This window comes from Eleutherodactylus coqui, unplaced genomic scaffold (genome assembly GCF_035609145.1).
Source record: "Eleutherodactylus coqui strain aEleCoq1 unplaced genomic scaffold, aEleCoq1.hap1 HAP1_SCAFFOLD_509, whole genome shotgun sequence".
In the NCBI taxonomy this organism is placed as follows: Eukaryota; Metazoa; Chordata; class Amphibia; order Anura; family Eleutherodactylidae; genus Eleutherodactylus; species Eleutherodactylus coqui.
The window spans coordinates 27,461-47,500 of record NW_027102369.1 but is presented as its reverse complement, the minus strand read 5'-3'; positions in this window follow the sequence as shown (position 1 = coordinate 47,500).

Genomic DNA, 20,040 nt, shown 5'->3' with positions numbered 1-20,040 from the left:
TCGGCCGCCCTGAGGCGGGAGAGCTCGGGTCGTTGTCGCTCGGCGTCGACCCCCGACGCCATCGCACGGTGCCTGGGAAAGGGCTGCATCCCTGAGCCACGCGTCCCCCGGAGTGCTCCCCCCGCAGGGGGCTCCGCGAGGTGTCGCGGCGGCAGGGTCGCTCGCCTTCTTCCGCCTCGGACCGTCTGCGCGAAGCCAACCTCCCGGCGGGAGGGTAGACCGAAGGGGGTCGCCCGTCCTTGTGACCCCGCGGAGGGGGCCAAGGGCGGGACTCTGGCTCGGGGGACGGGAGGGGCGCCCGCGCGTCCCCTTCCCCGTCGCCGAGAGCCGTACGCCGGCGTGTGGACCTGCTCGCCGGAGTTCGTCCGGGGCTCGGTAGGGGTGCTCGGCCCTTGAGGTCCTGCCCCGGACAGGGGCGCGGCGAGGGTCCCCTGGCCGCGTCGGCTCTCACGTCGACCCACTCTCTCGCGTGGGATGGCGGCGCGGAAGGCCTCGGCCCGGCATCTCGGAGGGGGGTCGCCCGGGCGGGCAAGCCGGCCAGCCTGCTGGCCCCGCGGCCTGCGCAGGCGGAGTGCGGGGGGGACTCTTGCTCTCGGTGGCTCTGCCCCAGGAGGGTGCGGGGTGGCGGCAGAGGGGAGGCCGCCGCGGGTGCTTCGAGTTTGAGAAATACTCACTTGGTCAGAGACCGCACACCGCTCGTTCCCTTATATGCAAAAAAGGTGTTCGTCCTGACGTTTTGCGAGGCCTTATTTTACCGTCGTCGGCGCTATCAGGGGAAACACGCCCGCTCCTTCCGTCTCCCTGGAACCGCGCCTCGGCCCCGAGGGCCCAGGTTCAACCTCATACCGGTTCTCACGACATGCATCGACACTCGGTGCAACTCCAGCAGCCGCAGCTCCCGCCGGCCCGGCCAGCCAGGTACGCACCCCTGGTCGGCGCCTGGAGCGTTTGCACTTTGTCGTTTTTTTCTCCAAGACTCCTATCTGCCAACTGCTGTGGACTTCAGCGGTGGCTGCCGCGGGCTATGCGCGGCCTCCTGGGGGTCCCGCCTGCCCGCGCAGGCAGCTAGGACGGGGTTATCAGCAAAGCCTGTGAGGCGCTCTCATGGGGAGGGGGGGCTCCGCAGCCCCCCCAAGGTGGCTTCGTACACCTCTTGAACGTTGCGGCCCGGCCGCTCGGAGAGCGGTGTCTACCCGGGCAGACAGCCTGTCGGCCCCCGCGGCCTGGACAGGCGGGAGCGGGGACTCTTGCGCTCGGGGGGCTCTGCTCCAAGGAGCGAGAGCGGACGCTCTGCTCGGCCCGGAGAGTGGGGTGGCGGGGCGCCGTCGCCTCGCTGGAACCAGGGGCGTCGTGACGTGCGCGCGCGCCTAGCCGCCGCCAGAACAGGCCGGAAAGGTTGAGCTGCATACGGATCTAAGCCGTTGCCCAAACTAACTCTGGCCCGTGTGACACAGCCGCGCGCGCGCTTTCCTACGACACTCGACCGCCGGGCTCCCTCGGCCTGGGAGGCACTCTCGGGGCAGGGGGCCACCGCAGCCCCCTTTAGGTGGCTTCGTACACCTCTTGAACGTGGCGCCCGGCCGCTCGGAGAGCGGGGTCTACCCGGGCAGACAGCCTGTCGGCCCCGCGGCCTGGGCAGGCGGAGCGGGTGCTCTTGCGCTCGGGGGCTCTGCTCGGCCCGGAGAGTTGGGTGCGGGGCGCCGTCGCCTCGCTGGAACCAGGGGCGTTGTGACGTTCGCACGCGCCTAGCCGCCGCCAGGACAGGCCGGAAAGGTTGAGCTGCATACGGATCTAAGCCGTTGCCCAAACTAACTCTGGCTCGTGTGACCGACACAGCCGCGCACGCGCTTTCCTACGACACTCGACCGCCTGGCTCCCCTCGGCCTGGGAGGCACTCTCGGGGCGGGGGGCACCGCAGCCCCCCCAAAGGTGGCTTCGTACACCTCTTGAACGTTGGGGCCCGGCCGCTCGGAGAGCGGGGTCTACCCGGGCAGACAGCCTGTCGGCCCCGCGGCCTGGACAGGCGGAGTGGGGACAAGCCAAGGCTACCGGCGGGCCTCGGACGGCCAGGGGTGGAAGGGCTCCACCTCAAGGTGGCTTCGTACACCTCTTGAACGTTGGGGCCCGGCCGCTCGGAGAGCGGGGTCTACCCGGGCAGACAGCCTGCTGGCCCCGCGGCCTGGACAGGCGGAGCGGGGAACCTTGCGCTCGGGGGCTCTGCTCGGCCCAGAGAGTGGGGTGCGGGGCGCCGTCGCCTCGCTGGAACCAGGGGCGTCGTGCCATTCGCGCGCGCGCGCCTAGCCGCCGCCAGAACAGGCCGGAAAGGATGAGCTTCATACGGATCTAAGCCGTTGCCCAAACTACCTCTGGCCCCTGTGACCGACACAGCCGTGGCACGCGCTTTCCTACGACACTCGACCGCCGGGCTCCCTCGGCCTGGGAGGCACTCTCGGGGCGGGGGGCACCGCAGCCCCCCCAAAGGTGGCTTCGTACACCTCTTGAACGTGGCGCCCGGCCGCTCGGAGAGCGGGGTCTACCCGGGCAGACAGCCTGTCGGCCCCGCGGCCTGGACAGGCGGAGCGGGGAAAAGCCTAGGCTACCGGCGGGCGGGATCGACCGGGAAGCCGCCGTGGGGGAACACAAGTTGGACGCCTCGCGCCGTCGCGGACCACCGTCCTCCGTCTCTCGGGAAGGGGGGGCCGCCCGAGGCGCACGGGCCTCGGACGGCCAGGGGTGGAAGGGCTCCACCCCGAGGTGGCTTCGTACACCTCTTGAACGTTGGGGCCCGGCCGCTCAGTGAGAACAGGGTCTACCCGGGCAGACAGCCTGTCGGCCCCGCGGCCTGGACAGGCAGAGTGGGGAAAAGCCTAGGCTACCGGGCGGGATCGACCGGATAGCCGCCGTGGGGGAACACAAGTTGGACGCCTCGCGCCGTCGCGGACCACCGTCCTCCGTCTCTCTCCCTCTCTCGGGAAGGGGGGCCGCCCGAGGCGCACGGGCCTCGGACGGCCAGGGGTGGAAGGGCTCCACCCCGAGGTGGCTTCGTACACCTCTTGAACGTTGGGGCCCGGCCGCTCAGTGAGAACGGGGTCTACCCGGGCAGACAGCCTGTCGGCCCCGCGGCCTGGACAGGCAGAGTGGGGAAAAGCCTAGGCTACCGGGCGGGATCGACCGGATAGCCGCCGTGGGGGAACACAAGTTGGACGCCTCGCGCCGTCGCGGACCACCGTCCTCCGTCTCTCTCCCTCTCTCGGGAAGGGGGGCCGCCCGAGGCGCACGGGCCTCGGACGGCCAGGGGTGGAAGGGCTCCACCCCGAGGTGGCTTCGTACACCTCTTGAACGTTGGGGCCCGGCCGCTCAGTGAGAACGGGGTCTACCCGGGCAGACAGCCTGTCGGCCCCGCGGCCAGGACAGGCAGAGTGGGGAAAAGCCTAGGCCACCGGGCGTGATCGACCGGGTAGCCGCCGTGGGGAACACAACTTGGACGTCTCGCGCCGTCGCGGACCACCGTCCTCCGTCTCTCTCTCCCTCTCTCGGAAGGGAGGCCGCCCGAGGCGCACGGGCCTCGAACGGCCAGGGGTGGAAGGGATCCACCCCCCGCGGGAAGGGGACGCGCGGCGGCACCCGGACGCGGGAGCGTTGACCCGGGGGTCTTTACTCCGCCGAGGCGTAGCCCGGAGAAGGAGCGAGACCGGCCGGCGGGGGTGGAACACCCCCTCATGCCTCGCTCCTTCTGGGGATAAAGCGCGTCGTCCGCAGGCCGCCGTCCCCTATCCCCGCCCTGGACCGCCCGCATCGGCCGGAGCCCGAGGGGACAGGCGGGGGTCCTTCGCTTTCGGGAAAACCGTCACCAAACGTGGGGCCCGTGCCCCGCTCTCGGCCGCCCTGAGGCGGGAGAGCCCGGATCGTTCTCTCTCTCGGCGTCGGCCCCACCGACGCCGTCGCACGGTGGCCTGGGAAAGGGCTGCACCCCCTGCGCCACGCTTCTCCCCCGGAGTACTCCCCCCGCAGGGGGCTCCGCGGGGTGTCCCGACGCGCAGAGTCGCTCGCCTTCTTCCGCGGGGGACGGGAGGGACGCCCACGCGCGTCCCTTCCCCATCCTCGAGAGCCGTACGCGCCGAGGGTGAACCCGCTCGCCGGGGCGCCGGGGAGCAGGGCCCTTGTGGTCCTTCCCCGGACATGGGCGCGGCGAGGGTCCCCCGGCCGCGACGGCTCTCCCGTTGACCCACTCTCTCGCCTTGGGTGGTGGTGATGGAGGCGGCTGCCTACGCCTCAGCCCGGCATCTCGGAGGGGGGTCGCCCGGGCAGCCAGCCAGCCAGCCTGTTGGCCCCGCGGCCTGCACAGGCGGAGTGGGGACACTTGCGCTCTATGACTCTGCTCCCAGGGAGGTGGCAGAGGGGCGGCCGCGGTGCTTTGACTTTGAGCGGTCCCCACTCCAGCACTCTGAGAAATAGTCACTTTGTCAAAGACCGCACACCGCTCGTTCCCTTATATGCAAAAAAGGTGTTCGTCCTGACGTTTTGCGAGCCCTTATTTTACCGTCGTCGGCGCTATCAGGGGAAACAGGCCCGCTCCTTCCGCCTTCATGGAACCGTAGCTCGGCCCCGAGGGCCCAGGATTACCCTCATACCGGTTCTCACGACATGCGTCGACACTCGGCTCGGCCCCGGCAGCCGCAGCTCCCGCCGGCCCGGCCAGCCGGGTCCGCACCCCTGGCCGGCGCCTGGAGCGTCTGGACTTTGTCGTTTTCTCTCCGAGACTCGTCTCTGCCAACTGCCGTGGACTTCGGCGGGGGCTGCCGCGGGCTGTGCCCGGCCTCTTGGGGGTCCCGCCTGCCCGCGCAGGCAGCTAGGACAGGGTTATCAGCGCTCTCAGGGGGGCCTCCGCAGACCCCCCCACAGGTGGCTCCGTACACCTCTTGAACGTGGCGCCCGGCCGCTCGGAGAGCGGGGTCTTCCCAGGCAAGCCGCCTGTGGGCCCCGCGGCCTGGACAGGCGGAGTGGGGACACTCGCGCTCGATGACTCTGCTCCCAGGGAGGTGGCAGAGGGGCGGACGCGGTGCTTTGACTTTGAGCGGTCCCCACTCCCTTCTCAGCACATTGAGAAATAGTCACTTTGTCAAAGACCGCACACCGCTCGTTCCCTTATATGCAAAAAAGGTGTTCGTCCTGACGTTTTGCGAGGCCTTAATTTACCGCCGTCGGCGCTATCAGGGCAAACAGGCCCGCTCCTTCCGCCTTCCCGGAACCGTGGCTCGGCCCCGAGCGACCAGGTTTACCCTCATACCGGTTCTCACGACATGCATGGATACTCGGCTCAGCCCCGGCAGCCGCAGCTCCCGCCGGCCCGGCCAGCCGGGTACGCCCCCCTGGCCGGCGCCTGGAGCGTTTGCACTTTGTCATTTTTCCTCAAAGACTCATCTCTGCCAACTGCCGTGGGATTCAGCAGGGGCTGCCACGGCTGTTCCCCGCCTCCTGGGTGTCCTGCCCTGCAACACCGGAGGGTCAGTCGGGGTCTTGAGCAACTACTGGTAGGTGCAGCACCTCGGGGGCCCTCTGCAGCCAGCACACGGCTGCCAACAGCCCGCTCTCCATCACCAGCCAGCCCATCTGCATACATCTGCTGGGGGTGCTTTTTTGACTTCCCCCGTTTTGGCCTATGGGGAAAAGCCAAGGGGGGAAACTCCAGAGTCATGCCGACCTCCTGGAACCCCAGCTCGGCCTGGAGCTACTGGTTTGCCCCCTTCCAGGTTCTCAGGACATGCATCGACACTCGGCTCTTCCCCAGCCGCCGCAGCTCCCCTCGGCCCGGCCAGCCGGGTCCGCCCCCCGGACCGGCGCCTGGAGCGTTTGGACTTTGTCGTTTTTTTCTCAAAGACTCATCTCTGCCAACGACTTCAGCAGGGGCTGCCACCTGCTGTTCCCCGCCAATGGGTGTCCTGACCTGCAACACCGGAGGCTCAGGTGTGGTCTTGAGCAACTGCTGGTAGGTGCACCTCGGGGGCCCACTGCAGCCAGCACACTGCTGCCAACAGCCCGCTCCCCGTCACCATCCAGCCCCTCTGCATACATCTGCCGGGGGTGCTTTTTTGACTTCCCCCATTTTGGCCTATGGGGAAAAGCCAGGGGGAAAACCTCCAGAGTCAGGCCGACCTCCTGGAACTCCAGCTCGGCCTTGAGCTACTGGTTTGCCCCCTTCCCGGTTCTCAGGACATGCATCGATACTCGGCTCTTCCCCAGCCGCCGCAGCTCCCGTCGGCCCGGCCAGCCGGGTCCGCCACCCTGGCCGGCGCCTGGAGCATTTGGACTTTGTCGTTTTTTCTCAAAGACTCATCTCTGCCAGCTGCCAAGGACTTCAGTAGGGGCTGCCACCTGCTGTTCCCCGCCAATGGGTGTCCTGCCCTGCCACACCGGAGGCTCAGGCAGGGTCTTGAGCAACTGCTGGTTGGTGCTCTCAGGGGGCCCCTCCACACCCCCAGGCCCACCTCCAGGGCCTCCCTCCCGGCCCCTGGAGCAGCCAGCGCCCCCTCGCCGTCAACGCTCTCTCCCCGTTGGGACTTTGAAACTTTTCTGACCGCGCAAGCTTCGTCAAACGGCAAGGGGGGCAGCCGGCGTTCTGTGCCCGGCCTCCTGGGGTCCTGCCCGGGCACATCGGAGGCTCAGCCAGGGTGTTGAGCCACCACTGGCAGGTGCACTCAGGGGGCCCTCCGCAGACGCCCATGCACACCTCCGCAGCCAGCACACTGCTGCCAACAGCCCGCTCCCCGTCACCCGCCAGCCCCTCTGCATACATCTGCTGGGGGTGCTTTTTTGACTTCCCCCATTTTGGCTTATGAGGAAAAGCCAGGGGGAAAACCTCCAGAGTCAGGCCGACCTCCTGGAACTCCGGCCCGGCCTGGAGCTACTGGTTTGCCCCCTTCCCGGTTCTCAGGACATGCATCGACACTCGGCTCAGCCCCGGCAGCCGCGGCTCCCGCCGGCCCGGCCAGCCGGGTACGCCACCCTGGCCGGCGCTTGGAGCGTTTGGACTTTGTCATTTTTCTCAAAGACCCATCTCTGCCAACTGCCGTGGGCTTCAGCAGTGGCTGCCGCGGGCTGTGCCCGGCCTACTGGGGGGTCCCGCCTGCCCGCGCAGGCAGCTAGGACAGGGCTCTCAGCAAGGGCTTGGAGGCGCTCTCAGGGGGGGGCCTCCGCAGCCCCCCAAGGTGGCTTCGTACACCTCTCGAACGTTGGGGCCCGGCCGCTCGGAGAGCGGGGTCTGCCCGGGCAGCCAGCCAGCCTGTCGGCCCCACGGCCCGCGCTGGCGGAGTGGGGACACTCGCGCTCGATGTCTCTGCTCCCAGGGAGGCGGCAGAGGGGCGGCCGCGGTGCTTTGACTTTGAGCGGTCCCCACTCCCTTCTCAGCACATTGAGAAATAGTCACTTTGTCAAAGACCGCACACCGCTCGTTCCCTTATATGCAAAAAAGGTGTTCGTCCTGACGTTTTGCGAGGCCTTAATTTACCGCCGTCGGCGCTATCAGGGAAAACGGGCACGCTCCTTCCGCCCTACTGGAACCGTGCCTCGGCCCGGAGCGACCAGGATTACCCTCATACCGGTTCTCACGACATGCATCGACACTCGGCTCTTCCCCGGCAGCCGCAGCTCCCGCCGGCCCGGCCAGCCGGGTCCGCCCCCCTGGCCGGCGCCTGGAGCGTTTGCACTTTGTCATTTTTTCTCAAAGACTCATCTCTGCCAACTGCCCTGGGCTTCAGCAGTGGCTGCCTCGGGCTGTGCCCGGCCTCTTGGGGGTCCCGCCTGCCCGCGCAGGCAGCTAGGACGGGGTTATCAGCCCTCTCAGGGGGGCCACCGCAGCCCCCCAAGGTGGCTTCGTACACCTCTTGAACGTTGGGCCCGGCCGCTCGGAGAGCGGGGTCTGCCCGGGCAGCCAGCCAGCCTGTCGGCCCCGCGGCCTGGGCAGGCGGAGTGGGGACCCTCGCGCTCGATGAGTCTGCTCCCAGGGAGGTGGCAGAGGGGCGGCCGCGGCGCTTTGACTTTGAGCGGTCCCCACTCCGCACATTGAGAAATAGTCACTTTGTCAAAGACCGCACACCGCTCGTTCCCTTATATGCAAAAAAGGTGTTCGTCCTGACGTTTTGCGAGGCCTTATTTTACCGCCGTCGGCGCTATCAGGGGAAGCGGGCCCGCTCCTTCCGCCTTCCTGGAACCGTGCCTCGGCCCCGAGGGCCCAGGATTACCCTCATACCGGTTCTCACGACATGCATCGACACTCGGCTCAGCCCCGGCAGCCGCAGCTCCCGCCGGCCCGACCAGCCGGGTCCGTCCCCCTGGCCGGCGCCCGGAGCGTTTGGACTTTGTCGTTTTTTCATCCAACACTCTCCTCTGGCAAATGCCATGGACTTCAGCGGGGGCTGCCGCGGGCTGTTCCCCGCCTCCTGGGTGTCCTGCCCTGCAACACCGGAGGCACAGGCACACTGCTGCCAACAGCCCGCTCTCCATCACCCCCCAGCCCCTTCTGCATACATCTGCCGGGGGTGCTTTTTTGCCTCCCCCCATTTTGGCCTATGGGGAAAAGCCAGGGGGAAAACGTCCAGAGTCAGGCCGACCTCCTGGAACTCCAGCTCGGCCTGGAGCCACCGGTTTGTCCCCTTCCCGGTTCTCACGACATGCACCGACACTCGGCTCAGCCCCGGCAGCCGCAGCACCCGCCGGCCCGGCCAGCCGGGTCCGTTCCCCTGGCCGGCACGCCTGGAGCATCTGGACTTTGTCGTTTTTCCTCCAAGACTCGCCTCTGGCAAATGCCATGGACTTCAGCGGGGGCTGCCGCGGGCTGTTCCCCGCCTCCTGGGTGTCCTGCCCTGCAACACCGGAGGCTCAGGCAGGGTCTTCAGCTACTGCTGGTAGGTGCACCTCGGGGGCCCTCCGCAGCCGCCCCGGGCCACCCCTGCAGCCAGCACACTGCTGCCAACAGCCCGCTCCCCATCACCAGCCAGCCCCTCTGCATACATCTGCTGGGGGTGCTTTTTTGACTTCCCCCCTTTTGGCCTATGGGGAAAAGCCAGGGGGACAATCTCCAGAGTCCTGCCGACCTCCTGGAACTCCAGCCCGGCCTGGAGCCACCGGTCTGTCCCCTTCCCGGTTCTCAGGGATTTTTGGACTTGTGATTTTCGTGATTCGTCTCTTCAAACTTTGTTGGACTACAATGGGGGGGCGACCGGCGGTCCGTGCCCAGCCTCCAGGGTGTCCTGCCCTGCAACACCAGAGGCTCGGGCAGGGTCTTGACCAACTACTGTTGGGTGCTCCTAGGGGGCCCCTCCACACCCCCAGGCCCACCTCCAGGACATCCCTCCCGGCCCCTGGAGCAGCCAGCACCCCCTCGCCGTCAACACTCTCCCCCCGTGGGGACTTTGAAACTTTTCTGACCGTGCAAGCTTCATCAAACGGCAAGGGGGCAACCGGCGTTCTGTGCCCAGCCTCCTGGGGTCCTGCCCGGGCACATCGGAGGCTCTGGCTGGGTGTTGAGTCACTACTGGCAGATGCACTCAGGGGGCCCTACGCTGCCGCCCATGCACACTGCTGCCAACAGCCCGCTCCCCATCACCCGCCAGCCCCTCTGCATACATCTGCCGGGGGTGCTTTTTTGACTTCCCCCATTTTGGCCTATGGGGAAAAGCCAGGGGGAAAACCACCAGAGTCAGGCCGACCTCCTGGAACCCCAGCTCGGCCCGGAGCCACCGGTTTGTCCCCTTCCCGGTTCTCAGGACATGCATTGACACCCGGCTCAGCACCGGCAGCCGCAGCCCTCGCCAGCCCGGCCAGCCGGGTCCGCCACCCTGGCCGGCGCCTGGAGCGTTTGGACTTTGTCATTTTCATGACTTGTCTCCTCAAACTTTGTCCGACTGCAAGGGGGGCTGCCGCAGTCCGTGCCCAGCCTCCAGGGGTTGCCCCCGGCCACTGGAGCAGCCAGCACCCCCTCGCCGTCAACACTCTCTCCCCGTTGGGACTTTGAAACTTTTCTGACCGTGCAAGCTTCGTCAAACGGCAAGGGGGCAGGCTGCGGTCTGTGCCCGGCCTCCTGGGGTCCTGCCCGGGCACATCGGAGGCTCAGCCTGGGTTTTCCGCCACCACTGGTAGGTGCGCTTTGGGGGCCCTCCGCAGCCGCCCCGGGCCACCCCTGCAGCCAGCACACTGCTGCCAACAGCCCGCTCTCCATCACCAGCCAGCCCCTCTGTACACATCTGCCGGGGGGGTGCTTTTTTTGAGACATACTGTCACTTTGTCAAAGACCGCACACCGCTCGTTCCCTTATACCCCGACAAGGTGTTCGTGGTGACGTTTTGCGAGGCCTTATTTTACCGCCGTCGGCGCTATCAGGGGAAGCAGGCCCGCTCCTTCCGCCCTCCTGGAACCGTGCCTCGGCCCGGAGCGGCCAGGTTTACCCTCATACCGGTTCTCGTGACCTGCATTGACACTCGGCTCTTCCCCAGCCGCCGTAGCTCCCGCCGGTCCCAGCCAGCCAGGTCCGCCCCCCTGGCCGGCGCCTGGAGCGTTTGGACTTTGTCATTTTCATGACTTGTCTCCTCAAACTTTGTTCGACTGCAAGGGGGGGGGGGCTGCCGCGGTCCGTGCCCAGCCTCCAGGGGTTGCCCCCGGAGCAGCCAGCACCCCCTCGCCGTCAACACTCTCTCCCCGTGGGGACTTTGAAACTTTTCTGACCGTGCAAGCGTCATCAGACGGCAAGGGGGCAGGCTGCGGTCTGTGCCCGGCCTCCTGGGGTCCTGCCCGGGCACATCGGAGGCTCAGCCAGGGTCTTGGGCCCCTACTGGTAGGTGCACTTTGGGGGCCCTCCGCAGCCGCCCAGGCCCACCCCTGCAGCCACCACACGGCTGCCAACAGCCCGCTCTCCATAACCCCCCAGCCCATTGCATACATCTGCTGGGGGTGCTTTTTTGACTTCCCCCATTTTGGCCTATGGGGAAAGGCCGGGGGGGGAAACCTCCAGAGTCAGGCCGACCTCCTGGAACTCCAACCCGGCCTGGAGCCACTGGTTTGTCCCCTTCCCGGTTCTCAGGACATGCGTCGACACTCGGCTAAGCCCCGGCAGCCACAGCCCCCGTCGGCCGGGCCAGCCGGGTCCACCACCCTGCCCGGCGCCCAGAGCGTTTGGACTTTGTCGTTTTTTTCTCCAAGACTCGCCTCTGGCACATGCCATGGGCTTCAGCGGGGGCTGCTCCCCGCCTCCTGGGTGTCCTGCCCGGGCACATCGGAGGCACAGGCAATGTCTTGAGCCACCACTGGTAGGTGCACTCAGGGGGCCCTCCGCAGCCGCCCTGGGCCACCCCTGCAGCCAGCACACTGCTGCCAACAGCCCGCTCTCCATCGCCCCCCAGCCCCTCTGCATACATCTGCTGGGGGTGCTTTTTTGACTTCCCCCATTTCGGCCTATGGGGAAAAGCCAGGGGGAAAACCTCCAGAGTCAGGCCGACCTCCTGGAACTCCAGCTCGGCCTGGAGCTACTGGTCTGTCCCCTTCCCGGTTCTCAGGACCTGCATTGACACTCGGCTCAGCCCCAGCCGCCGCAGCCCCCGCCGGCCCGGCCAGCCGGGTCCGCACCCCTGGACGGCACGCCTGGAGCGTTTGGACTTTGTCATTTTCATGACTTGTCTCCTCAGACATTGTCCGACTGCAAGGGGGGCGGCCGCGGTCCGTGCCCAGCCTCCAGGGGTTGCCCCCGGCCCCTGGAGCAGCCAGCACCCCCTCGCCGTCAACACTCTCTCCCCGTCGGGACTTTGAAACTTTTTCTGACCGTGCAAGCTTCATCAAACGGCAAGGGGGCAGGCTGCGGTCTGTGCCCGGCCTCCTGGGGTCCTGCCGGGGGACATCGGAGGCTCAGCCAGGGTCTTGAGCCACCGCTGGCAGGTGCACTCTGGGGGCCCTCCGCAGCCGCCCATGCACACCTCTGCAGCCTGCACACTGCTGCCAACAGCCCGCTCCCCATCACCCGCCAGCCCCTCTGCATACATCTGCTGGGGGTGCTTTTTTGCCTCCCCCCGTTTTGGCCTATGGGGAAAAGCCAGGGGGAAAACCACCAGAGTCATGCCGAACTCCTGGAACTCCAGCTCGGCCTGGAGCTACTGATCTGTCCCCTTCCCGGTTCTCAGGACATGCATTGACACTCGGCTCAGCCCCGGCAGCCGCAGCCCCCGCCAGCCCGGCCAGCCGGGTCTGCCCCCCTGGCCGGCGCCTGGAGCGTTTGGACTTTATCATTTTCATGACTTGTCTCCTCAAACTTTGTCCGCCTGCAAGGGGGGCGGCCGCGGTCCGTGCCCAGCCTCCAGGGGTTGCCCCCGGCCCCTGGAGCAGCCAGCACCCCCTCGCCGTCAACACTCTCTCCCCGTTGGGACTTTGAAACTTTTCTGACCGTGCAAGCTTCATCAAACGGCAAGGGGGCAGGCTGCGGTCTGTGCCCGGCCTCCTGGGGTCCTGCCCGGGCACATCGGAGGCTCAGCCAGGGTTTTGAGCCACTGCTGGCAGGTGCACTCAGGGGGCCCTCCGCAGCCGCCCAGGCCCACCCCTGCAGCCAGCACATGGCTGCCAGCAGCCACCACACAGCTGCCAACAGCCCGCTCTCCATCGCCCCCCAGCCCCCCTGCATACATCTGGCGGGGGTGCTTTTTTGACTTCCCCCATTTTGGCCTATGGGGAAAAGCCAGGGGGGACACCTCCAGAGTCAGGCCGACCTCCTGGAACTCCAGCTCGGCCCGGAGCCACCGGTTTGTCCCCTTCCCGGTTCTCAGGACATGCATTGACACCCAGATCTTCCCTGGCAGCCGCAGCTCCCGCCGGCCCGGCCAGCCAGGTCCGCACCCCTGGCCGGCGCCTGGAGCGTTTGGACTTTGTCATTCTCATGACTTGTCTCCTCAAACTTTGTTCGACTGCAAGAGGGGCTGCCGGGGTCCGTGCCCAGCCTCCAGGGGTTGCCCCCGGCCCCTGGAGCAGCCAGCACCCCCTCGCCGTCAACACTCTCTCCCCGTTGGGACTTTGAAACTTTTCTGACCGTGCAAGCTTCATCAAACGGCAAGGGGGCAGGCTGCGGTCTGTGCCCGGCCTCCTGGGGTCCTGCCCGGGGACATCGGAGGCTCCGCCTGGGTCTTGAGCAACTACTGGTAGGTGCGCTTTGGGGGGCCCTCCGCAGCCGCCCCGGGCCACCCCTGCAGCCAGCACACTGCTGCCAACAGCCCGCTCTCCATCACCAACCAGCCAGCCAGCCCCGTCTGCACACATCTGCCGGGGGTGCTTTTTTTGAGACATACTGTCACTTTGTCAAAGACCGCACACCGCTCGTTCCCTTATACCCCGACAAGGTGTTCGCGGTGACGTTTTGCGAGGCCTTATTTTACCGCCGTCGGCGCTATCAGGGGAAGCAGGCCCGCTCCTTCCGCCTTCCCGGAACCGTGGCTCGGCCCGGAGCGACCAGGATTACCCTCATACCGGTTCTCATGACATGCATTGACACTCGGCTCAGCCCCGGCAGCCGCAGCTCCCACCGGCCAGGCCAGCCGTGTCTGCCCCCCTGGCCGGCACGCCTGGAGCGTTTGGACTTTGTCATTTTTTCCCCCAAGACTCGCCTCTGCCAACTGCCAAGGACTTCAGCAGGGGCTGCCACGGCTGTTCCCCGCCTCCTGGGGTTCATGCCCGGGCACACCGGAGGCTCAGGCATTGTCTTGAGCGACTACTGTTGGGTGCTCTCACGGGGCCCCTCCACACCCCCAGGCCGACCTCCAGGGGCTCCAGCCCGGCCCCAGGGGCAGCCAGCACCCCTTCGCCGTCAACACTCTCCCCCCGTTGGGACTTTGAAACTTTTCCGACCGTGCAAGCGTCATCGGACGGCAAGGGGGTAAGCTGCGGGCTCTGCCCGGCCTCCTGGTGTCCTGCCCGGCCCCGTGGGGCGGACAGGCAGGGTTTCTCACCCACTACCCGTAGGCACTCTCAGGGGGCCCTCCGCGCCCTCAGGCCGCCCTCCCCGGGCTTCCCCCGGGTCCGCGGAGCAGCCCGACACCCCTCGCCGCACCGTCTCTCGCCCCCGTTGGGACTTTGAAACTTTTCCCCCCCGTGCAAACCTCACCGGGGGGCAGAGGGAGAGACCCGCGGGCCGTGCCCGGCCTCCCGGGACTCCCTCCGGGCAGCGCGGGCGGCTCGGACGGGGTTTTGAGCGAGTGCTGGGGGGGGTGTCTTCGGGGGCCCCCCGCGGGCCCCCCGGGGCACCTGCGCGGGGTGGCCCCTGCTGCCAGACACCCACTCCCTATCGACCATCCAGCCCCCCTACATACATCTGGCGGGGGTGCTTTTTTGAGTTCCCCCATTTTGGCAACTTGGCACATCCTATGGGGAAACCGGCAAAATCATGCCGACCTCCTGGAACTCCGGCTCGGCCTGGAGCCGCCGGTTTGTCCCCTTCCCGGTTCTCAGGCATTTTCGGACTTTGTCATTTTTTCAGCACTCTGTCAATGCGGCCAGCGGGAGCTGCCGCGGTCTGTGCCCAGGCACCAGGCTCTCCAAACGGACACCGGCGGAGGGTCAGGGGGTGTCTCGGCCAGATACTGAAAAACACTCAGGGGGTGCCCAGGCACCAGGCACTCCAAACGGACACCGTCGGAGGGTCAGGGGGTGTCTCAGCCAGATACTGAAAAACACTCAGGGGCGCACGGGGGCTGCACAGGGCCACCCCGGGCGGCCATATTGGCGGCTGGGACCCCCTATTCAGCAAACGCCAGGGGGCGCTCAGGGACACCCGGGGGCTGCTCCACTCGCCCCAGGCCGGCCTCCCTGAGGCGGGCACGTTAGCGGCTGAGACCCCCTCTCGAGCAGAGACCGGGGGGCGCTCGGGGACACACGGGGGCTGCTCCACTCGCCCCAGGCCGGACTCCCTGAGGCGGGCACATCAGCGGCTGAGAACCCCTCTCCACCAATGACCGGGGGACGCTCAGGGACACACGGGGGCTGCTCCACTCGCCCCAGGCCGGCCTCCCTGGGTACCCAGGCGGGCACATTAGCGGCTGAGACCCCCTCTCGACCAAAGACCGGGGGCGCTCAGGGACACGCGGGGGCTGCTCCACTCGCCCCAGGCCGGCCTCCCTGAGGCGGGCACATTAGCGGCTGAGACCCCCTCTCGACCAGAGACCGGGGGGCACTCGGGGACACACGGGGGCTGCTCCACTCGCCCCAGGCCGGACTCCCTGAGGCGGGCACATTAGCGGCCGAGACCCCCTCTCGACCAGAGACCGGGGGGCGCTCGGGGACACACGGGGGCTGCTCCACTCGCCCCAGGCCGGACTCCCTGAGGCGGGCACATTAGCGGCCGAGACCCCCTCTCCACCAGAGACCGGGGGGCGCTCGGGGACACACGGGGGCTGCTCCACTCACCCCAGGCCGGACTCCCTGAGGCCGGCACATTAGCGGCTGAGACCCCCTCTCCACCAAAGACCGGGGGGCGCTCGGGGACACACGGGGGCTGCTCCACTCGCCCCAGGCCGGACTCCCTGAGGCGGGCACATTAGCGGCTGAGACCCCCTCTCCACCAAAGACCGGGGGCACTCAGGGACACACGGGGGCCGCTCCACTCGCCCCAGGCCGGACTCCCTGAGGCGGGCACATTAGCGGCTGAGACCCCCTCTTCAGCAAACGCCAGGGGACACTCGGGGACACACGGGGGCTGCTCCACTCGCCCCAGGACGGACTCCCTGAGGCGGGCACATTAGCGGCTGGGACCCCCTCTCCACCAAAGACCGGGGGGCGCTCGGGGACACACGGGGGCTGCTCCACTCGCCCCAGGCCGGACTCCCTGAGGCGCGCACATTAGCGGCTGGGACCCCCTCTCCACCAAAGACCGGGGGGCGCTCGGGGACACACAGGGGCTGCTCCACTCGCCCCAGGCCGGCCTCTGTAGGTACCCAGGCGGGCACATTAGCGGCTGAGACCCCCTCTCCACCAAAGACCGGGGGGCGCTCGGGGACACACAGGGGCTGCTCCACTCGCCCCAGGCCGGCCTCTCTAGGTACCCAGGCGGGCACATTAGCGGCTGAGACCCCCTCTTGACCAAAGACCGGGGGACACTCAGGGACACACGGGGGCTGCTCCACTCACCCCAGGCCGGCCTCCCTAGGTACCCGGGCGGGCACATTAGCGGCTGAGACCCCCTCTTCAGCAAACGCCAGGGGACGCTCAGGGACACACGGGGGCTGCTCCACTCGCCCCAGGCCGGACTCCCTGAGGCGGGCACATTAGCGGCTGAGACCCCCTCTCCACCAAAGACCGGGGGGGGGGCGCTCGGGGACACACGGGGGCTGCTCCACTCGCCCCAGGCCGGACTCCCTGCGTACCCGGGCGGGCACATTAGCGGCTGAGACCCCCTCTCGACCAAAGACCGGGGGACGCTCAGGGACACACGGGGGCCCCTCCGCGCCCCCAGGCCGACCTCCAGGGCCTCCCTCCCGGCCCCTGGAGCAGCCAGCACCCCCTCGCCGTCAACACTCTCTCCCCGTTGGGACTTTGAAACTTTTCTGACCGTGCAAGCTTCATCGGACGGCAAGGGGGCAGGCTGCGGTCTGTGCCCGGCCTCCTGGGGTCCTGCCCGGGCACATCGGAGGCTCAGCGGGGGTTTTGAGCCACCGCTGGCAGGTGCACTCAGGGGGCCCTCCGCAGCCGCCCCGGGCCACCCCTGCAGCCAGCACACCGCTGCCAACAGCCCGCTCTCCGTCACCAGCCAGGCCCGTCCGCGCACATCTGCCGGGAGGGAGCTTTTTTTGAGACATACTGTCACTTTGTCAAAGACCGCACACCGCTCGTTCCCATATACCCCGACAAGGTGTTCGTGGTGACGTTTTGCGAGGCCTTATTTTACCGTCGTCGGCGCTATCAGGGGAAACACGCCCGCTCCTTCCGCCTCCCTGGTACCCTGGCTGGGCCCGGAGCGACCAGGATTACCCTCATACCGGTTCTCACGACCTGCACTGACACTCGACTCTGCCCCGGCCGCCGCAGCTCCCGCAGGCCCGGCCAGCCGGGTCCGCCCCCCTGGCCGGCGCCCGGAGCGTTTGGACTTTGTCGTTTCTTCTCCAAGACGCGTCTCTGCCAACTGCCGTGGACTTCAGCGGGGGCTGCTCCCCGTCTCCTGGGTGTCCTGCCCGGGCACATCGGAGGCTCAGCCTGGGTCTTCAGCCCCTACTGGTAGGTGCACTCAGGGGGCCCTCCGCAGCCGCCCAGGCCCACCCCTGCAGCCAGCACACGGCTGCCAGCAGCCACCACACAGCTGCCAACAGCCCGCTCTCCGTCACCCCCCAGCCCCTTCTGCATACATCTGCTGGGGGTGCTTTTTTGACTTCCCCCCTTTGGCCAATGGGGAAAAAGCTAAGGGGAAAACCTCCAGAGTCAGGCCGACCTCCTGGAACTCCAACCCGGCCTGGAGCCACCGGTTTGTCCCCTTCCCGGTTCTCACGACATGCATCGACACTCGGCTCAGCCCCGGCAGCCGCAGCCCCCGCCGGCCCCGCCAGCCCGGTCCGCAACCCTGGCCAGCGCCTGGAGCGTTTGGACTTTGTCATTTTTTCTCAAAGACCCATCTCTGCCAACTGCCGTGGGCTTCAGCGGGGGCTGCTCCCCGCCTCCTGGGTGTCCTGCCCGGGCACATCGGAGGCTCAGGCAATGTCTTGAGCCACCGCTGGCAGGTGCACTCAGGGGGCCCTCCGCAGCCTCCCAGGCCCACCCCCGCAGCCAGCACATGGCTGCCAGCAGCCACCACACAGCTGCCAACAGCCCGCTCTCCGTCACCCCCCAGCCCCTTATGCATACATCTGCTGGGGGTGCTTTTTTGACTTCCCCCCTTTTGGCCTATGGGGAAATGCTAAGGGGAAAACCTCCAGAGTCAGGCCGACCTCCTGGAACTCCAACCCGGCCTGGAGCCACAGGTTTGTCCCCTTCCCGGTTCTCACGACATGCATCGACACTCGGCTCAGCCCCGGCAGCCGCAGCTCCCGCCGGCCCGGCCAGCCCGGTCCGCACCCCTGGCCAGCGCCTGGAGCGTTTGGACTTTGTCATTTTTTCTCAAAGACCCATCTCTGCCAACTGCCGTGGGCTTCAGCGGGGGCTGCTCCCCGCCTCCTGGGTGTCCTGCCCGGGCACATCGGAGGCTCAGGCAATGTCTTGAGCCACCGCTGGTAGCTGCACTCAGGGGGCCCTCAGCAGCCGCCCAGGCCCACCCCTGCAGCCAGCACACGGCTGCCAGCAGCCACCACACAGCTGCCAACAGCCCGCTCTCCGTCACCCCCCAGCCCCTCCTGCATACATCTGCTGGGGGTGCTTTTTTGACTTCCCCCCTTTTGGCCTATGGGAAAAAGCTAAGGGAAAAACCTCCAGAGTCAGGCCGACCTCCTGGAACTCCAACCCGGCCTGGAGCCACCGGTTTGTCCCCTTCCCGGTTCTCAGGACATGCATAGACACTCGGCTCAGCCCCGGCCGCCGCAGCCCCCGCCGGCCCGGCCAGCCCGGTCCGCACCCCTGGCCAGCGCCTGGAGCGTTTGGACTTTGTCATTTTTTCTCCAAGACTCGCCTCTGCCAACTGCCGTGGGCTTCAGCGGGGGCTGCTCCCCGCCTCCTGGGTGTCCTGCCCGGGCACATCGTATGCTCAGGCAATGTCTTGAGCCACCGCTGGTAGGTGCACTCAGGGGGCAGTCCGCAGCCGCCCGGGGCCCACCCCTGCAGCCAGCACACGGCTGCCAGCAGCCACCACACAGCTGCCAACAGCCCGCTCTCCGTCACCCCCCAGCCCAACTCTGCATACATCTGCCGGGGGTGCTTTTTTGACTTCCCCCCTTTTGGCCTATGGGGAAAAGCTAAGGGGAAAACCTCCAGAGTCAGGCCGACCTCCTGGAACTCCAACCCGGCCTGGAGCCACCGGTTTGTCCCCTTCCCGGTTCTCAGGACATGCCTAGACACTCGGCTCAGCCCCGGCCGCCGCAGCCCCCGCCGGCCCGGCCAGCCCGGTCCGCACCCCTGGCCGGCACGCCTGGAGCGTTTGGACTTTGTCGTTTTTTTCAAAGACTCATCTCTGCCAACTGCCGTGGGCTTCAGCGGGGGCTGCTCCCCGCCTCCCGGGTGTCCTGCCCGGGCACATCGGAGGCTCAGGCAATGTCTTGAGCCACCGCTGGTAGCTGCGCTTTGGGGGCCCTCGGCAGCCGCCCAGGCCCACCCCTGCAGCCAGCACACGGCTGCCAGCAGCCACCACACAGCTGCCAACAGCCCGCTCTCCATCACCCCCCAGCCACTTCTGCATACATCTGCTGGGGGTGCTTTTTTGACTTCCCCCGTTTTGGCCTATGGTAAAATGCTAAGGGGAAAACCTCCAGAGTCAGGCCGACCTCCTGGAACTCCAGCTCGGCCTCGAGCCACCGGTTTGTCCCCTTCCCGGTTCTCACGACATGCATCGACACTCGGCTCAGCCCCAGCAGCTGCAGCTCCCGCCGGCCCGGCCAGCCCGGTCCGCACCCCTGGCCAGCGCCTGGAGCGTTTGGACTTTGTCATTTTTTTTCAAAGACTCGTCTCTGCCAACTGCCGTGGGCTTCAGCGGGGGCTGCTCCCCGCCTCCTGGGTGTCCTGCCCGGGCACATCGTATGCTCAGGCAATGTCTTGAGCCACCGCTGGTAGGTGCACTCAGGGGGCCCTCCGCAGCCGCCCAGGCCCACCCCTGCAGCCAGCACACGGCTGCCAGCAGCCACCACACAGCTGCCAACAGCCCGCTCTCCGTCACCCCCCAGCCCATCTGCATACATCTGGCGGGGGTGCTTTTTTGACTTCCCCCCTTTTGGCCTATGGGGAAAAGCCAGGGGGGAAACCTCCAGAGTCAGGCCGACCTCCTGGAACTCCAACCCGGCCTGGAGCCACAGGTTTGTCCCCTTCCCGGTTCTCAGGACAAGCATAGACACTCGGCTCAGCCCCGGCCGCCGCAGCCCCCGCCGGCCCGGCCAGCCCGGTCCGCACCCCTGGCCA